Source organism: Topomyia yanbarensis, chromosome 2 (genome assembly GCF_030247195.1).
Source record: "Topomyia yanbarensis strain Yona2022 chromosome 2, ASM3024719v1, whole genome shotgun sequence".
NCBI classification, from domain to species: Eukaryota; Metazoa; Arthropoda; class Insecta; order Diptera; family Culicidae; genus Topomyia; species Topomyia yanbarensis.
Genome location: NC_080671.1, coordinates 134140223 through 134153053, shown reverse-complemented (window position 1 = coordinate 134153053; position 12831 = coordinate 134140223). Strand labels below are relative to the sequence as shown.

Sequence of the window (12831 nt, the reverse complement as noted above, 5' to 3'; positions counted from 1 at the left end):
AGAACTCGGATTGCGATTTGTGAGAGTTCTGATTACTGTTCATACTAAAGACGAATGTCAAGGCCACTCGCTTTCTGCATATTACTCACTTTTACTTTTCACCGAACTAAATAGGTTTTTTTTCTAAATTTTGTATGAATACTTACCTAGCAGAATAAAAGTAGTTTTGGCATCACACGATTATTCTAATTTTCACTAGTCAGAGTAACAATGACTATTGTTCCCAGTATTATATGAAACAAGTTGGAATATGGAATGGACCGAAATTAAAGTCGCAGGAACAGAAATTGCTTCGTACAACCCGTTATAAATATACTAGAATGTGAAAATTGGATTTGAACTTCAAGTTTCAAAATCGGACAGGAGCTTTTCGATTATGTCTTATAGAATAAAAACCGTAAAAATGTATATCCGGTTCTTACAAAGGAATTTCTTTATCAAACTTTTAATCTTGAATGTAACGTTGTACGGAATTTCCTGTGAGCGAATTATACTGGAGTTATACTTGCCGACTTTTTCGGGTGAGAATATTCTAAGCGATTCTCATGCTCAATGATCTCTATCCGTTTTTTTACGCTTGATGTTTATATTCGCTTTTTACATGCTAAGATATCTGGAGTGGGTTCTACAAAGTATATTTTATCCTTACGACTTTTATTTTCGGTCTCTCAAATGTAAATGCAAGATTCTTTAACCCTCCGGAAGTCGCGCTTATGGCTTACTGAACGAGCAGCCGCTGGTGCCCTAATGCGATTTCGCTAGATTTTTAGAGCAGCGTGCACTCAGTGCACTTGCGCGACTGCCGAAAGGTTAAAAAACATTAAATGAACATTATACATTCGATAAAACAAAAAAACCCATATTTCATCCGGGTTAAAATGATTTGGGAAAAAACCCGGTTAAAACCCAAAAATAAAAACCCGGGAAGATAAAATTTTTCCCATCGGTACATCACTGCTGATGGCACCACATTATTGTTTGATAATGCAACAAAAGCTCCAACAGCCATGTTGACCAGGCAGGTTCGGCGTAGTGCAAGCTATTTACGCCTTCAGTCCGTTGTTCTAAATCCGTGCACGGCGAGACTTAACGTGGAATAACTGACAGGAACGTAGCCAGGGGGAGTCTAGGGAGCTAAAGCCCTCTCCGAAATTTCTCAAAAATAAATTTACGAAAAAGCAATGAAATTGAAAGATGAATAGGTATTCTAGAGCTAACCAGTTATAAACTTAGAACGGAAACCTAGGACCTAGGAAATGTGAAGAATTCTTTGCCTTCTGCTGGTACGAGTTAGGCTTTCCACCCAAGTCTGCCGCATGATCGTTGATGGAACATAACTCATCATCATGTTTTACTGGCGTCGGCGCTAAACCACATATTAGTCAATCAATCATAATAAACTTAATTTTGCAACCAGAAACAACATTTTAGTCGCTTTCGATGGTTTCTAATTAATGTCTACGTAAGTTTGAAGACGACATGACGATACTGTGAATAGAAATCAGTAAGCTATCACGGAAAGCGACTAAAATGTTGTAACTGGTTGAATCTATATGTCAATAAGTTGGGATTAGTGTTTCGATTTCCTGTTTTATTATGTGATAATCTTTCGTTTTATTTTTGTTCGCTATGGAATAAAATGTGAGAGATTATCAAAAATCATGGAAAAAAGCGAATCAATTGAAATCGACTCAAGGGAACTTATGTTGTACACTCAACTTGAGTGCTTCCGGAATTGCGCTCTACTCCTCTCCTTTTCGAAAGACGCTTACGTCTTTGTTTTTTGTAGGACTTTGATGCGTTAGGTGCAACAGCTTTGATTGAAACTGTTTCTCAAGTTGTGGTAAATTGAACTTGTAATGAATGTATTTAAGCTGATTAAATCATTGGAATATATATTTTAACCCTATTGCTCACCAAGAATCTTTCCTGGCTGGGGCTCTGATTTGCCAGGCCAGGTTCAGCCTTGAAAACAGTTTCATTTAAGGGGTTATATACAAAGTTGTTCCGAAAAAGTGAGCTAAGTTCGTGATTTTTTTAAAGCGTTTTATGCATTTTTTTGGAAAAAGCAAAAGACAGCTCGTTGGTAGTTCTATCAAAGTTCGAAAAAATAAGCTGAATTAAAAAAAAATATTGAAGGTTGGCGGAGATATGGCTCATCTCCCTTAGCGAGTTTTTTTTTGCAGAGGTTTGCGGTGAACGCTCTCCAAGCCGAACCGCTCAACTGAAAACATAAAAGTAAAAAGATTATTGAAGAAAAATGTATTGTGGTGTACTTGAATGGATCAGTTTCCCAATAAAAAAAAATTCCTGCAAAAAAACATGATAACCAAAAAATTGAGTTTTGTGGTGTTCAAAATTTTAAACAAAAATTCATGGCGTAAAAACAATTTTTTTTTTATGAAAAAGGAACCGTTTAAGTACACGAGAATGTATATAAAAACAATAAAAAAATATGAAAATCGGATGAATAGTTTTTGCGATATCACGTTCACCGCAACGGTACTTTTCAAACAACTTAGTTCCGATATAATTGCGTTTAAAGTTTTGTGTTAACTTCATACGTGGAAGAACCAGCGTGCTGCGAACGGCTGTAGTTTGAAATCTAGTGTTCCGATCTGGTTGAAATTTCGCACAGGTAATTTCAAAAGTATGTACTTTCAGAATATTCAATACATTTTTTTTTCGATTTTTTGGGTTCCAACTTTGTATATAATTCCTTAAATAAAATATATCAAAAAATGTGTTAGCGTGATGCCATAGACCTGGTAATAAGGCAAGACGCCAGAACAAGAAAATAGAAGTTGAACCGTTTCAGTGCATCTACGAATCGCCTAGGGGTGACTGAGGAGACTTGATCCCCGGGGAGACTTGATCCCATCATTGAAACTCAAAGGCGGATCAGAATACATTAATCGAATATACTAGGAAGTTGCGTAGTTTTATCTAAACATAAGTTTCTTTAACACAAAAAAATAAATTGGACATGTGTTACCGAATTTTTACCGATTTAAAGAAAAAAATGTCAGAAGAACTGAAGAAGATTTATTTTCCAAATTTTCAAACTTTTATACAATTGATAAAGTCACCCACTGCATACAGAAATACAGGAGAATGTCAATTATATGAATACGCTATGATTAAGTTGATTTTTTTTGTGCAACTATATTTGTACTAAAGTTTGCTGAAATAGATGCTATGGGTTCACTTGATCCCTTCAAACTCGTGGAGATTTGATCCCCTTCGCCATGCTTCATACACACTACTGAAAATAACCAAATTCAAACCAGAACAATTGTAGTCATTGTTGCCATAAAATAACAAAAAAAACCGTCAAAAATGAACGTTTCATCACACAAAAACTTAACTGTAAATGTTTACTACAGCATACATAGCAACCATACATCCCACATTTAACGTTCCTCAACCATAATAACGACAGCTTTCAAATAATTGCACAGAGATTTGGGGCATTCGTAATAAAAATTAGGTGAGAGATGGGTAATATGTAGTAACAAAAATAGTAATATCTAATCACAACAATTTAATCAATACCACAATACATTTATAACATTGAATGGAGTTAGGTACCACATAATTTCATTATTAATTTTATTATTTCAGCTTCTTTGCTTTGTTATTAGGAGCCTGTTTGAGCGCAGCAAAAATTCTAATCGAGTACCCCAATTATCGCAACACCATTTGTGCCAATGCGTTGAGCAAAGATGGCAGACGCTGTTCTAACCAAAGGCTTCAGATGGGCAGGATGATAATAGAAACAGGGTAAAAATAGGCTTATTACCATACATGCTCTTTTAAACACGTTTTCAAAAAATAATCAAGTCTCCCCAAATTAGGGATCGAGTCTCAACTAATCAAAGAATTTTCCATTTTTTTGTTGTTTTGCAAAAATGCTCATATCTCATGTCCAGTATAATATTTCCATGTAATTTTTTTATGATTATCAGTCAATCCTAGAAACAATATAAAACTACAAAAAATACATAGTTTTTTTGTCATTCCACGGAGTAGGATTGAAAAATAAAAAAAGGGATCAAGTCTCCTCAGTCTCCCCTACTCAAGCTTTAGTGGAAATTTCGTCATCCTCTTCGTTCGAACATTCAAGCAAGATTTTTCTACTTATTTCGATTAAGCGTACTCTACACCTTGCAAACGTAAAGTTTAGAATACCTTGCCGTTTCTAGCTTCGTCAAGGATTGTAATATTTGGTTAGCATATAAATACTTTGAACTCTTGAATATCCGTTGTTGTAACGAGAGTAAATTGTAATTTGAAAATAAATAATAAAAATCAAATTCAACATCAATAATCCGTCGACGTACTATAGCATTTCCTGTGACAAAGAACATGTTTTTAGGATTTTAGTTTCTATTATCATACATTTGGAATTATTTTCATAAGAAACTTCCCAAAATATCATTGGGCCAGAATTAAAGATTTAGGTAATCATTTAAAAGCCTACGAGCTACGAGCCTGATAACTTAGTACAAATAGCGGGTGTTTTTATTTCTATTCCCGGCGGAATATTGTTAAGTACTAAAAGTAGTACATGTGGTCTTTTTTTTAATGAAAAAGAGGTCCAGAGGACCTCTTGTTATTATAAACAACTTACAAGAAATCGAAAATGAAACTTTTCGGATTGTAAAAAATCACGTTTAATCTGATCTCTTGATTTAACTATTAAAATCGGTCAATTGGATCGCCTGAAATAATTTTTTGAAGTCAGATGGGCCAAAAACGTTGAATGGAAATGTTCTCGTAAATTTGTTTCGCCGTATCCAAATAGATTTGATTTTGCAATCGCAAGCACTACCGCAAAATGAAAATTCCATTGAAATTATAATATTTGGGTAGCCCATTTGGAAAATTTCGACTCCATACTCATTCGCTTCAAAGTACATTTATTCTTTTTTGTTTTACTTCAACCAGGGATGTAATGTACCTCAGAGCAAATAAAGAGAAGAATAAAAAAACGCTCTTTGCACATTTCATACGAACCACCGCTCTTCTATTTCACAATAAACCTCTTCAGTCCGATGTGTTTTGCTCCCACACGTGCATTCTACTCCGTGGCTGCACACCTCAAAGAGTAGAAATAAAGAGGCTCGTTAGTGTGAATCTTGGTCCCACGCGCACGGAAGCAGAGAAGGCAACCAAAAACATTTTAAAAATGTTCTTCCTATCAAACTTTATCTGAATTGTAGTTTGATTAGGCACAAAAAAGTAGCTCTTCAAGGTGACTCTTTGAATGAAATTGTGCAGCTCTTGGTGTACAGATCTTTCTCTTTTTCGTTTTCAAGTTTCTCTTTGTGCGGTCGTTCTGCACATCGCAATGTTTTTATGCTGCTCTATTTTTCATCGATGTATTTCGCTCTTTGTGGCACATTGTGTGAGCAAATAACAAGACTGACTCAACTACCGTAAACCAGGGTGACTTTGATCACTCGACACCTTTTTCGTAGATTACTTATTTTTCCAAAATAGTCTACCTAATTATTCAAATTTTAAATGAGTTTTACTCTGAACTTATAAAACACTGATTTGTTATACTTTTTGAGTATTTGAGCACAAAATATTCAAAAATCCAAAATTTTACTTTACCCTATTTTGACTAAGCTTCGTAAAATGTCTACAACAATTAAATCTTAGATTTTAGCAAGAATAGTAAATTCCAAGCGAGATTTTATTTTCTGTAGAGTCGAATGTGCCAAATTGATATTTGAGAGCTTTCTTATTTTAAAAACGTTTTTTTAACTAGTTCGCAATTATTTCAAGCTTGAATTCGCAAAACTTTTTATATTCAATACTCCAATGTGTTAAAAAAGATGAAACTGTTGGTAGAATGATAAACCGCTGGAATAAAACAAATTTAGCAATTAAACATGTCTTCAGATTTTTTTTCAATTATATGAATTTTGGTCACTCGAATTTTACTGTATACTAGCTGTAACCCGGTGCGCTTCGCTACACCCATCAGGACTAAACGAAATATTTTAAAAATACTAAAAATACTAAATATTTTTGCTCGCGGATAGACAATGTTCTTAGTTTGACCACCTGGAGCACAATTAAATTAACTGCTCTGTTTTCCTATACACAATCGTTTGAAATCCATTGATATCATTCGAATTTGAGGTACATCTGCTCCTTTATATTTTCTAGCTACAATGGTCGCTTAAATGAAATTTTTCAACCAAAGCACAGTTGTAGTGGGTCGATGTTGCGCAGTAACTAATATAATAGGCACACAAATTTTCAATTGCAACACATGCGGTGCACAGTGTTGCAAAACGACGTTTTCACGATCAAAATTTAATAACTCCTGCTCCATTGGTTTTGGATTAAAGATCAATCAAGATATATTGGACCAATCGTTTTCAAGGTTTGTACAATTCTTGTACATATCCCCAGGTATTGATCGAAGCTTTTATTTTTTTCTTAATATTTGAATTTTTTATAGTGTTCTGCAGCTAAAAATGCAATTTTCGCTAAAAAAATCATGAAACTTATTTTTGTGAACAAAGTTATGATCTTTAATGATAATATGATATGAAGGAGAACTGTGCAAAATTTCAAACAATTTGGTTCAGTAGATTTAAAGTTATTCTCTACATCGCATTTATTCGTGGTGTCTCCTGAAGATTTTCAATATTTTGCGGTGAACATTAAGAAAAATATTGCTTAAATGTTACATTATTGTCTGAATAGACTCTCGGTATCGCCAATTTTTTTTAAGCACGATATTTTTTCAACAATAATCCTACCCCCTTAAGCAAGAACTGATTTCATCAGTAGGTGTCGACTAACGGATAAAATTTGACGAAGATCGCGGACCACGCTACCAAATATTCGATTAGTTCCTTTTATGGGTCATCGTGAATTCGTCCTATATAACAGTGTTGCATTCCTTCAGCATTTTGCTTACATCCGAATTTTGATTGATATTCTAAGTAACGTTTTCCGCAAGCGCAAGATTTAGTGGCTGTTTTAGGGCAGAGCTGTTCGTCCATAATCCAGCAATGTTGATTTATCTTCAGATGAAGCGATTGCAGGTGCAATTTTCAATTTAATTTTCAACAAATTCATGCAATTCATCAGTATTATATTGTCATTCGCGTAATAGATCTCTATCAAATAAATTCTTGCCATTTCATTTATGTGCTGGTAAACATACATGCAACAAAATTTTAGATTTTTGAAGTAATTGATAGATATTGCATCAGAAACCCTCCCTCTCCTTCAGATTCCGAAACCAACAATCATGTCCCCCGTTTTGGTGCCAAATCATATATAATATATATAGCTAAAAATATATATAGCTGAAAAAAGTTCTTCAGTACACCCCCCCCCCCTCTCCCTTTCTACGGATTAGGTACTTCTCACCCTTCCCATCGTTCACAAAAATCACCCCATGACCATCTCCTTAGTGGAAGGAATACTTATGTCAAAATTGAATTCATCGCTAATAATCTTATTGAATGAATAGATAAGGATTACTTCAGAACCCTCCCCCCCCTTTCTTGGTCCACTCCCATCATCCATCGGCTCAGTGGGAGCAATACATATGTCAAATACTAATAAATATGGAGATATAAATAATTCTTTGCCTGAAAAACAACCCCCCCCCCCCTAAAGCTAAGTGTGCCCCCCCCCAAAACATTCCATGAACATCTTCTTGGGGAAAAGAATACGTATGCCAAATTTCATCAAGATCGGACTTGTAGTTTAGAAGTAGTTAGCGGACATACATACAAACATACATTGATTTTTATATATATAGATTGAAACATATTGTACAATACCAATTAACATCTATTTAACAATGAGTATCTTTTCAGAATTGGTTTAAACAAGCATTTGAATGAAAAACATTGACTTGAATAAGAAAACGGGCTTCAAATTGTTATGATTTTTGGAAAAATAGTAGTAAGCGGACAATTCCAGCCAACACAACCCAATCTTGTTCTTCATACATCAGTGCATGGTTTCAAAATATGAAAGTTAAAAAATTGCATTGCGTAAAACATATGTAATGATTACTTAGAAAAGTGATCAAAGTTACCTCGATTTACGATACATATAAAGTGGGAAAGCTGCAAACCAAAATGAACAATTAGTTATTTTTTATACTGTCTAGAGAAACATAATTTCTCCGTAATTTGAATGAAAATTCAACTACATGTCAAACTGGAACTTGATTAAAGGTTATCCTCAATTTTCAATTTCCTCAAAGCAAACACAAGACACAATAAACTTTAACAAATGTTTAATAAATTTCCTTGATTGCACATCAACTCTACAAAATGCTGAATTGATGATCTCCTCTGAAGGCTCACGCAGAAAAAAATAAACATTGTTTCAATCGTATTTACAAACGACACATTCAGCAGTAGCTGATTCTCATTACAATAGCTCGACAATTTTCCGCTTCACAAAAATATTACACTGTCTGACTGTTTGCACGTTTCTATTATACCATGATCATTCATTAAGCACGCTTCATATAACACTCATTTCATCAGTGTCCACCCTTCAACCACTTGTTGCTGTTGTATACAATTGAAGCAGTGAACGGCGAACAGTTTTCCATTTTTGTTATCAATGTTGCAGCATGTTGTATTTTCATCATCTCATTCCACAATCTTGTGCAGTTGTGTGTCGCCTTAGCACATTCCACCAAGCGACTCTCCTCCAATAAATCCTTAGCATTCGAAAAATAACGAAGACATGCATTAATCCCTATTGCTGCACCTGTCCGCCTTCATTGAAGCAAAAACAGACAAGCAGGACAATCAGTCGGTCTCGCCTCTCCACGGGACACTTTTTACTATGTAGACGGAGATGTTGACCGCCCGATTAGCACCACACGTGAACGAGTATGTCGACAATAATAATGCCCTAGGTGTGACCATAGTACTGCTACTTTATTATCCTTGCGGGTATCATTCCGTCATAAATCCATTGCTCTTTCACGGACACATCCAGTATCTATTACCGACTTGGCGCGACAACTCAGTTTAAAGCTTCTTAAAGCTAACACTTTTTTTCTCTAGCACTAGTGAAATCACAGTTAACAGTTGACACCAACCCAGAAGTGGTTTGTTCCAATACACTGAGCTGATTAGAGGGACTGTCTCCCATTGATACACTCCTTTATCCTATAATCCTTGGGCTTATCCAAGTTGGAATCCCACTTGGCACTTTCACTGCCCACTGCCGACCGAGCACTGTTTCAATCACGCACGATGAGATCCAACGGACGACTGACACCTCCGGTGACTACTGGCTTTCTTTTATAGCTCTGCTGCTTATGCCGGTACGAACAGGCCGTTGAATGTTTACAGTCAAGAACCCCCCGGAGGGGGAAATGCGTTGATGTTAAAACGATGGCAGTAAAAGTGGCGCGCTCGAAAGGATTTACCGTTTTGGCTTAGAGCATTCGCCACGAGGACTGAACGCACTAACAATCCGTCACAGATGGAAAGAACGCAACCATCATGTCGGTGCCACTGACCAGTGCAACGTGGGGTGGGTCACTACACGGTTGGCAACGAACTCAACCACCGTACGTTTCCGTTGAACGTTCTTTTTAAAGGAGCAGCATTGTACTTTGTTGTAGGTATGTATCCACAGTCGAGCAAAGTCAAAAATTTAATGTTTGAAGAAAAAGTGTAAACTACTTTGCTTTACATCCACATCACCCAATAAATGCATAGTATAAAGAAAAATGCATGATCTTCATTTTTTCCAATTGTTCATAATTAGTTTTTGTTGTATTTTAACGATTCCATAAATTTTTATTTTGCGTATTCGAATTTTTTAATACAATTTTCAGAGCTCAAATTATCGATTTTTTGGAGAAAACGTTTCCGTATACAGAACAAATCACATTATTTATTCAACCAATCGTTAACCCATTATTGCCCAACCTACTATATATAGTAGGTGCTAAGAAGAACTCCTATTACTAAAACAATAACGCAGACCAGGCATTATCAATGAGTTAATATTGTTCATATACTCTTGCAGAATACGTTTAGAGAAGTTAGAGTGATTAAACTGGCGTTTATGTTTTGTTTTCAATCAATTTTTCCTTAAGGGGTTACACATTTTTGTCAGGATGAAAAAAATCGAATTTTTGCAAATTAGATATTCTGATACTACATACGCTGAGGAAAATTTTCTTAAAATTTCATTAAGATCGGAATACTACATCTTGAGTTACAGCTATTCAAAGGCCGCTACCCATCGACCACTAGTAGGCGGCGCGTAGTGTTTGATACGCTAGACCGTTGACTCGCTGCACCGACAGTAAAACTCGATTATATCGGAGTTGTATTTTGTTGAAAAGTTCATTCGCGGCGATCACGATATCTCAAGAACCAATTTATCGATCAATCTGAAATTTTCACAGGTTGTTCCTTATTATATCAGCTACTTTAAGTACAGAAATAATTATACTGGAATGACCACATCATTTTTTCCGATCGGAAAACTTAATTTGTGATGCGCGTGAAAAATAAGTTGGGCAATAATGGGTACGAGGAATATTCCTATGCCGACGATTTTTTAAAATTTGTTAGATATTAAATTAAAGGTAAATGAACTTTTGATTATCTGAATATTTTGTTTTAGTGCGACTAATTATTATTAAGTTATTTGCATTTTTGCAAATAGCAATTTGCAGAACACTTTCTTAATGTTTCCTCATTTTTTAAACGACAGTTTTGTCAAAATTTTGGGCAAAACAAAGCAATCTTTAAAAATATACTTTTGGGCAAACTTTAAGCAAGATAATTTTCAATAGGAAATAAGCATTTAATAGTTTCAAACGGGTGATTGAGAAAATTATTAAATTTTTTGTGGCATGTAATTTTTTTATTTTATCTGGTTCAACTTACTGCACCATCTCAGTCCCAATTTTTTCTAGGACTTGTTTCATAAAATATTTGGGATTCTTTGTCAGAACTCTATTAAACAATATAATGAATAATTTTAAGTAATTTGATCCGGGTTAATATTTGACCTCGTTCGTCCAAATGATTCAGGACTTCTGATAACAATAATTTCAGACTCAGTGAAATAAGTCATCGAATGATGGTAAATCCTTCAGTGCAATCGAAAAGTGACCTTTCTCTAACCTTGTTTCTACTTGATAAGTATTGAGATTGGAAGACTCCATACAATGAACCGAAGCATTGTTCGAGAGAGCACCTTTGAAATTATGTTTTGCCTTTCTCATATAAAGAAAGGCTATGCAATCACTGTAAAAATCGACTTTTTAACCGAGGCCCGGAGGGCCGAGTGTCATACACCATTCGATTCAGTTCGTCGAGATCGGCAAATGTCTGTGTGTGTGTGTGTGTGTGTGTGTATGTATGTGTGTGTGTATGTGTGTGTATGTGTGTGTGTCATTTAAACTCACACAATTTTCTCAGAGATGGCTGAAACGATTTTAAACTTAGTTTCATCTGAAAGGTATAACGCTCCCATAAGCTGCTATTGAATTTTTAGTTGATCCGACTTCCGATTCCGGAGTTACGGGTTGAAGAGTGCGGTCACACAGCAAATTCCCATATGAACTGGTACCACCATGATGTTCAAATAATGTAAAACATATTAAAATTGATGTAACATTACTCTAGTTTGCGGGTCTGGATCACTAATGATCAATCAAAGTAGCTTTGACCACATTGGCCACCTATGACGGTTCATGACGCCCCCGGGGAACCCGCCAAGTTCCTAAGCTAATATCACACCCATTCCCCAACGAATTCTCTACCCATTTTTACAAACTTGATTTCAAATGAAAGATACAGTAATGCCATTGACTGCTGCTGAATTTCATTCGGTTCTGACTCTTGCTTCCGGAGTTACAGGGGTGTTAGTAAGGATACACTGGAATTTCCCATATAAATCGGTACAATCGTAATACCTCAGAGGCTAAAAACTATTGAAATGGTCACCAAATAACTTCTAATCGCAGATCTAGATCACTGATTGCCAATCAAACATTCTTTGAATATATTGTCCACTATCGACGATTCCGGAAGTCCGGAATTCCGGGCATATTCCACAATTAAAGTCAAATCGGTTCTTCGGTGATGACTGAACCGATTTTCTCAAACCAAGTCTCAAATGGAAGGCAAAATATGCAGTTGAGTATTGCATCGCACCCCCCCCCCCCCCCCGTCTTGCCCTTACACCTCCCTCCTTCATCACTCCCCTCCCCTTGGACCACCCTCACGCCCGCATTTCCTTCATCCATCCCGTATACCGAAATAAGATGAAGGATTTCTGACGCATCCTCCACTCCCACTCTACTAACCCCCCATTCCCTACACGTTCAAACCCATTCCACCAACCTTTCCAAATTATAATCACATGAAGATAACATTGAACTCATGCTTATTAAGCTAATTAAATATTATTCTTTTGCCTTTCTCATATAGAAAGGTTATGCAATTGCTTCAAAAACCGATTTTCTAACCGAAGCCCGGAGGGCCGAGTCTCATATAACATTCGACTCAGTTCGCCGAGATCGCAAAATATCTGTGTGTATGTATGTATGTATGTATGTATGTATGTATGTATGTATGTATGTATGTATGTATGTGTGTGTATGTGCGGATTTGTTAACAAAATGTCCACATCGGTTTCTCGGAGATGGTTGAACCGATTTTTAGAAACTAAGATTCAAATGAAAGGTATACTATTCTCATAGGTTGCTATTGAATTTCATTTTCAACCAACATCTTGTTCCGGATTACGAGTTGAAGAGTATGGTACAAAACAAAATTTGTTGATTTG

General features: G+C 35.8%; 1 protein-coding gene across 4 annotated transcripts in view; it reads right to left on the bottom strand.

Moving 5' to 3' along the window:
- LOC131681410 (atrial natriuretic peptide receptor 1) overlaps positions 1–9272 on the bottom strand; it is a 65143-nt gene extending 55871 nt beyond the window's left edge. For 3 of the 4 annotated variants that reach the window (XM_058962171.1, XM_058962174.1, XM_058962172.1), the window contains exon 1: positions 9110–9272. The gene's annotated coding sequence lies outside the window, so the exon portion shown is untranslated. Of the gene's footprint in view, positions 1–8772; positions 9000–9109 lie in introns of those variants that run through there. The other variant, XM_058962173.1, reaches the window with a different exon arrangement.
- Positions 9273–12831: the final 3559 nt, after the last annotated feature.